Here is a 7,197-nt window from a genome sequence, read left to right on the forward strand (position 1 = left end):
TTTCATGTGACCCACCACACCCTTCACAAGCCATAACCGAGACTGTTTTTGTCATTTCCAATTTTTTTATTTTTGAAGAAAGGGCCTCGATTTGGGCTTGTAAAGAAGTGCTTTCATCGACCTTATGGGCGCCCGGGGCAATAGATTTATTGCCTCGGGGGGTGTGCCATTGAAAATTGGTTTGAGCAATTTCCTCAATTTGGTTATATATTTCATGCGGGCGTCGATTACCTAAAAGTCCCCCGGAGCTAGAATCAAGTGTCTGCCTTGTGTGTGGCAACAATCCATTATAGAAAGTGGATACTTGTTGCCATATCGCAAGGCCGTGATGTGGACACTTGCGTAATAACTCCTTGAACCTTTCCCAAGTTTCATATAAGGATTCCCCGTCCTCTTGTGAATATGTATTAATTTCAGTCATTAATTTAGCCGTTTTAGCGGGAGGGAAATACTTATATAGAAATTTTTGGGCTAGTTCATCCCAGGTGTTTACCGATCCAGCTGGGAGGGCGTTGAGCCAAGCTTTCGCTCGGTCTTTTAGTGAGAAAGGAAACATTCGGAGGCGGATGGCATCATTTGATGCTCCGTTGATCCGAAAGGTATCACATATTTCTAAGAAATTAGTGATATGTAGATGGGGATCTTCGTCCGCAAGGCCATGGAAGGTTGCGGAGTTTTGGAGCATTTGTATCAGATGCGGCCGAAGTTCGAAGTTATTAGCTTCAACATTCGGAGCATTGATAGCGGCGCCTAGGTTACCTACGGTAGGTCGTAGATAATCCATGAGGGTACGTTGGTCCGCCATTGGAGGTGGATCACCCGAAACCTTCTCTTGGTTTTTAGCTTTTAATCTTTTTCTGAGAAAGCGTTCGGGTTCTTCTAGAGGTTCTTTTATGGACCACCACCATAACACCATCATCCACCACCATCATCCATTGTCCATCCCCCGTGCTCACTGGACACGGCCCCGTGGTGGGCACCAAAAACTTGATGCGTGTGTAGTGTAATATAATTTATATATATAATTAAGCCCTTTTTACACCTTTAGCCAAGTTTTAAATTTATAAAACACGATATTCACTAACACTAAACACACATATGGGCAAGTGCACCTATCGTGGACATAGTATAGTGTTGGTAAGATACCGAGGTCGTCCAAAGACACAAGAGCTTTTAGTACCGGTTTATCCTCAACGTCTAATCAAATCAAAAAGTTAGAAAAAATGTTTTTAAACTAAGAAAATAAAAACTAAGTAAATGCTGAAAAATAAAAATAAAAAAAAAACAGATAGACAAGATGAATCACTTGGTTCCGACTCGTGTATTAGTATAACTTTGATTATTTTCGCACTTTTGCACTTGTTTAAGAGATTATCTTAGTTATTGTAGTAGGCCCCTCTTTTGAAGGCGACGTTACCCTCAACCCAGTAGTTTGAGTCAGCAAGGATACAATCCTAAAGGGTTGGATTATTGGAAGATAAGGAAAGAATGATGTCATTTATATGTTGCATTTATTGATGTCATTTATAAGGAAAGAATGAAAAATTTACATGATAAATATATTAAGTCTAATGAATTTCGGGTAGGAGATCAAGTTCTATTGTTTAATTCACGACTTCGATTATTTCCTGGTAAACTAAAATCTAGGTGGTCAGGACCTTTTTCCGTCACCCATGTTTTTCCTCACGGTGCTGTAGAAATTAAAGCTCGAAATGGGATACCATTTAAAGTCAATGGCCAACGGCTGAAACTCTACCGAGGATCCATTGAGGATGAGGAAGAGGAGATCTCGCTTCAAACGGTTAATGAATAAACTCAACATCATACCCGACATGTTACGAACAGGCAAGTGTACGTCAAAAAACAACCGGTAAGTCTTCTAACCATTTTCGGGAAAAGGGGCATGCACACGAGCACAAAAAAAAAATTTAAAACTTTGCTCAGCACGGGGCCGTGTCCGCTGGACACGGTGCCGTGTCGAGGCAACTGTCGGGATAAAACCCTCTTTTCATAACAGTTACCTCATTCCACACGCCCCGTTTTGCCGAAAATGCTCTGGTTCCAGGCGATTTTCCGCAGATTTCCGACGTCACTACCACGTTTAACAACATCAAGGTATGATTCTATCATCTTTAGTAGTTAGATTAGTTACTTGCATGTAGTTAAAACATCAAAAATTGGGGAAAAATCTAGGGTTCTTCGTGTTCATCCGGATCGAACTTCAAATTTTTGATGCAATCTGTTAGTAATAGTTTAGGTTAGTGTAGTAGAAAGTAAATAAACATGTATTGTTGATAGATTCGTTCGATTTCCTACTAAAACCCCAAACCCTTGTTTTTGAACCGAAAAAGACGAAATTGGAAGGGTAAATGGTTTGTTTTGGGAAAAACGACACTTAGGGTTTCATTTTCGGGGGAAACCGCAACTATTGGGCTAAAAATTTTCAGGTTTTCGGAACCGGGACGAAAAATGAAGTTTTTGGGTTACAGACGCCTGGACACGGGGCCGTGCCGGCTGAAAACGGGGCCGTGTCCAGCCCACTGTCTGCAGTTTCTTTAAAAATCTTTTTGTTTCGTACTCACTTTTGGTGTATTGTTTCAGATGTCAAAGTTCACAAGGTTCAACGCAAGCGAACTCGATGCTAGGGCGCGATATGAAATACTCCAAACAAGACCCGAGGAGTACCCTAGGCGAGCATGTACGGACTTGTTAACCATGGTGAACCAACTAGACCGATTCAACAACATCGTGACAGGGCCACTGGCAGTTGCATTGAACACTCGGCTTCGGTCGGTGCATCAATGCACAATGGAGTTTTACAGTACTTTTGCTTTCAATCTGAGGTGTGACCCATTTGACAATGAAGGGGTCGCATTTCGGTGTGGCGGGACAACGTACTCAATCTCCATGGCACAGTTTGGATCTATAATAGGACTATACGGTGAAGAGGAATCGGGAAATGAGGAGAACACTGGGGGATTACGAGACTTGGATGAGACCGAACGTCAAGTCGCATGGGCTCAAATCAGTGAAGGAATCTACAACCCTAGCAGCACTAAGAGTACCAAACTGAGGGATCCGCTATACCGCTACATTCACAGGCTCCTCACCTACTCGCTGAACCAGCGTCACGACAGTAGTGGGGTTGTGGGGTTGAAAGATTTGGTTGTCCTTCACTGCATCCACAACCGAAAGCCTCTCGATGTTCCATATCTCCTGTTGCGAAACATGCATCTCAATCGCCTTGCTCGCGCTCCAACACCTATCTTCTTTGGGGGATGGGTGTACCATCTTTTTAAGCATTTCACGAGAATTCCGAGGTCCTTTGAAAGAAGTCCATGGCCGGGACGAGTTGACTACCACTTTTTCCGAGCCATGAACTTACTTTATGAGGCGGGAGACGGGACGGTGAGCTTCCAAAGGACACAAGGCTATGCATGGAACCCACAGGAAGCCGTAGTTCTTCACGCACCACCTCCCCACTACCAGTACCAACCCCATGGTGATCCGGGTCAATCCTCCTCACAAGGAGGCGGTTTTCCTAACTTTCAAAGCTTACATGATCTTTTGCAGGAAAACCTCATGTGTACCAGGAACACCTACAACCTCGCCAACAACACATACCACCGGGTTGGAGCTATTGAACGCAACATCAACAATATACAAGACGATATCGGTAGCATCCGGGAATACATGACGGGGCATGGGGATGGAGGTGATGATAGCGATGAAGACATGGACGTTTGAAGGGATAAGGAGCGGGTTGATGGTGAGCCCACAGGTTTAAGTACCCTTTTCTATCGAACAATTTATGGCCTGCGTGCCACTTGTTGAACAATTTACTTACCTGAACTACTTTTTATTTCCGTTTTATTTTTCTACTTTATGCTTGGAGACAATTAACTATGGTAATGTAGGATGTTTTATGTTTGCTTGGTGTGGTATTGAGTGATGAAACAGGTACAATGCAAGGGTTAGAGTGCTAAACCTTAGCGCTTACAGGCCCAAAATGGAGAAACCGGGAGACGAAACCTGTTTTTCAGGCTCACAGACTGTCCACACGGGGACGTGTCCAGCCGACACGCCCCCGTGTTCATCTCCCAGAACTGATGTTTGGTTACTGACCTGCAATTATTTGCCAGACACGGGGCCGTGTCTAACCAACACGCCCCCGTGTTCACCTTCTGTAAGTTTTCGATACTGGCAGTTCAACACGGGGTCGTGTCCAGCGAACACGGGGCCGTGTCCAGACTGCCAGTAACATAAATCTTTGCTTTTTAACACCACATTGCACATCCAATCAACCTAAAAAATTATTTTTGGGACACATTGAGGACAATGTGTAATTTAAGTGTAGGGGGAAGCTAACACTTTGAAATTTTGCAAGTCCTAACAACAAGCCTTACACAAAACTCTATTGGAACCGCTAAACACCCCAAATTTTTTTCAAAAATTTTCAATTTTTCTTACTTGTCTAAAGTTTAAGTTAGGAATCACAAGATTAATAAGGTTATATTTTTATAAAATTTACAACCGAGAGCGTCGTGATAACAAGAACCAACATAATAAAATTATGAAACGGCATAACAAGTCTCGTTAAAATTTGATTATATATACTTGATCACATTAAAAACCCATTCCCACAAAAGTGAGTTTTGAGCCTTTATTGAGCATACAAATTTACATCTTTAGACTAAATGCTCATTTTTCGTTTCTTGTGTGAATAGCCGCTTGGTTCTTACAACTCTAGAACTTGCCACGACGATTCATTCCCGGTCCTTACCAACTTAAACCCAAGTAAGTAAATGATGGAGGCATTAGGACTAACCATTTTTCTTTCTACACCATTATTTTTCATATTTTTTTTACCACCTACCCAAAATCCCCCTAGTTAACCCCTTTGAGCCTAAACCTTTCGTTTCTTTACCCTAAACCCTTTTTACCCACCAAAAACCCTTTTTATTTTTTACCCTTTATTTTAGTAACAAGCTCGGTTTTTCGCAAGCTCGTTCTTTTATGTGACTGAAAAAAAAATATGATGAAGTTAAAAACAAACAAGGTATACAAACAAAAGCTTGTTTGGAGAAATACTTCAAAATAAAAAGTCACTAAAAACAAAGTGTGTTACGAAAACCGACGCTTTTTACGCTTTTCGCCCTTTTACTAACCATTAACCCAACCACCCACCTTTAACCCAAGCCTAACCCTTCACCCAAAAAGTCCTCTTGATATTTACAAAGGTATAAAGTTAAAAAGGAGGAGGATTGATTGCTTGGCAAGCCTATGGAAGGCGTAAGTTCCATGCCGCTCTCGAGTGATTCACTAAAAAAAAAATACACCTTCGGCCGAGTGTTGAGTGATTTCTCCCGTGAGGTATGTGAACTTGTATATAAATGGAATTTTAAAAAGGCATGTTATGCCCAAATAAGTAATTTATCCTATGAAGCGTTCTAAATAAATCATAACGAAAAGGATTGTAAATAAATAAAAATAAAACCCAAAAAGATCTTGGATTCCCGACACTCTATGACAAGCCAAAAACTTCTCTTCTACCCATTCCATTTGGGAGTGTAAGCCACATTTAAAGAGTTTTGCTTGAGGACAAGCAAAAGTTCAAGTGTGGGGGTATTTGATGTGTGTAAAATGCAACATATAAATGACATCAATTAAGGCATAAAACTAACCCTTTTTAAGTACTAATGTTGGAAAAAGAGTGTTTTTGTCTTCCTTTTGTATTTTCAGGATGAAATGAGCTCAAATTCACAAAAGAAGCAAAAAGACAGCTAATTCTAACATAAATACAAGAAAAGGAATAAAAGTAGACTGCCCGAACCCTCAACGACATCTCCCCAAGCAAAGAAGAGAAAACAGAAGCCTGAACACGCCCTGTGCTCAGCCAGCACGGGGCCGTGCCCAAGAAGCAGTAGAAAAGACAAACCTGTAGAAGCTTCTATTGCCCACCACGGGGCCGTGTCCAGTGAGCACGGGGGCGTGGTGAAAGTACAGCAGGCGCATTAATTGTAATTGCGAATTACAATTAATGAAGAGAGATAGTGTCAGACGGGCACGGGGGCGTGTCCAGCGGACACGGGGCCGTGCCCAGCCTTCTGTTCAGCCTATAAATAGGAGTGCTTGGTTTCATTCCAATCCATCCCTTGACACACCACCTCTCTCACACTTCATCCACCACCCACCACCACCATAACACCATCATCCACCACCATCATCCATTGTCCATCGTAGAGTGTGTGAGTCGTCTCGGGATCCAAGATTGATCGTAAGAGTTCTTGACAATCAAGGCCATGTTTGCCTAAGTCTCTTACATCACTTGGTGAAGACAAGTGTTTAGTATAATACTTTTTATTTTTAATCTTTTGCACTTTTTATTTGGTTTTGTATTAATGACTTTAATAACTAGTTGCTTATGTTGAAGGTGATCTTTCCTTATCGTTTGTCCGTGGTGTCTTGGCATTATTTTACTGTCTATATAAAATAAAAGATTTTCACCATTCATATCTCCACGGTCTATATGGAGGTATGTTGGCTACCTGGTCGGGGGTTAAGGGAACGGTTTGGTAAGGGTCTTGCCCTTGTTCAGCGTTTAGAGGTCCTGCAAGGGACCTGGGTCAAATTTAGTAGGATCTCCTTCAATGCCCATAGGTATTGGATGGCGGGGATCTAAACTCTTTGACCCCCTCATAAGTTAACTACTATTAATACTATAACCCGGCTATTTAGGACTGTATCCCTGCTGACTCAGACTACTTAGCCGAGGGTAACGTCACCGCCAAAAGCGGGGCCTACCATAATTTGCATTAATAACTTAATTCATTATCTTCCAATAATCCAACCCTTTAGGATTGTATCCTTGCTGACTCAAACTACTGGGTTGAGGGTAACGTCGCCTTCGAAAGAGGGGCCTACTACAATAACTAAGATAATCTCTTAAACAAGTGCAAAAGTGCGAAAATAATCAAAGGTTATACTAATACACGAGTCGGAACCAAGTGATTCATCTTGTCTATCTGTTTTTTTATTTTTATTTTTCAGCATTTACTTAGTTTTTATTTTCTTAGTTTAAAAACATTTTTCTAACTTTTTGATTTGATTAGACGTTGAGGATAAATCGGTACTAAAAGCTCTTGTGTCCTTGGACGACCTCGGTATCTTACCAACACTATACTACGTCCACGATGG

The 7,197-nt window shown here is 41.6% G+C and overlaps 1 non-coding gene across 1 annotated transcript; it reads left to right on the forward strand.

The window, feature by feature from the left end:
• Positions 1-320: 320 nt before the first annotated feature.
• On the forward strand, positions 321-427 carry LOC118489393. Its single transcript, XR_004887412.1, has one exon. It is a non-coding gene; the product is annotated as a small nucleolar RNA R71 (small nucleolar RNA).
• The last annotated feature ends 6,770 nt before the right edge of the window (positions 428-7,197 follow it).

This window comes from Helianthus annuus, chromosome 17 (assembly GCF_002127325.2).
Source record: "Helianthus annuus cultivar XRQ/B chromosome 17, HanXRQr2.0-SUNRISE, whole genome shotgun sequence".
NCBI classification, from domain to species: Eukaryota; Viridiplantae; Streptophyta; class Magnoliopsida; order Asterales; family Asteraceae; genus Helianthus; species Helianthus annuus.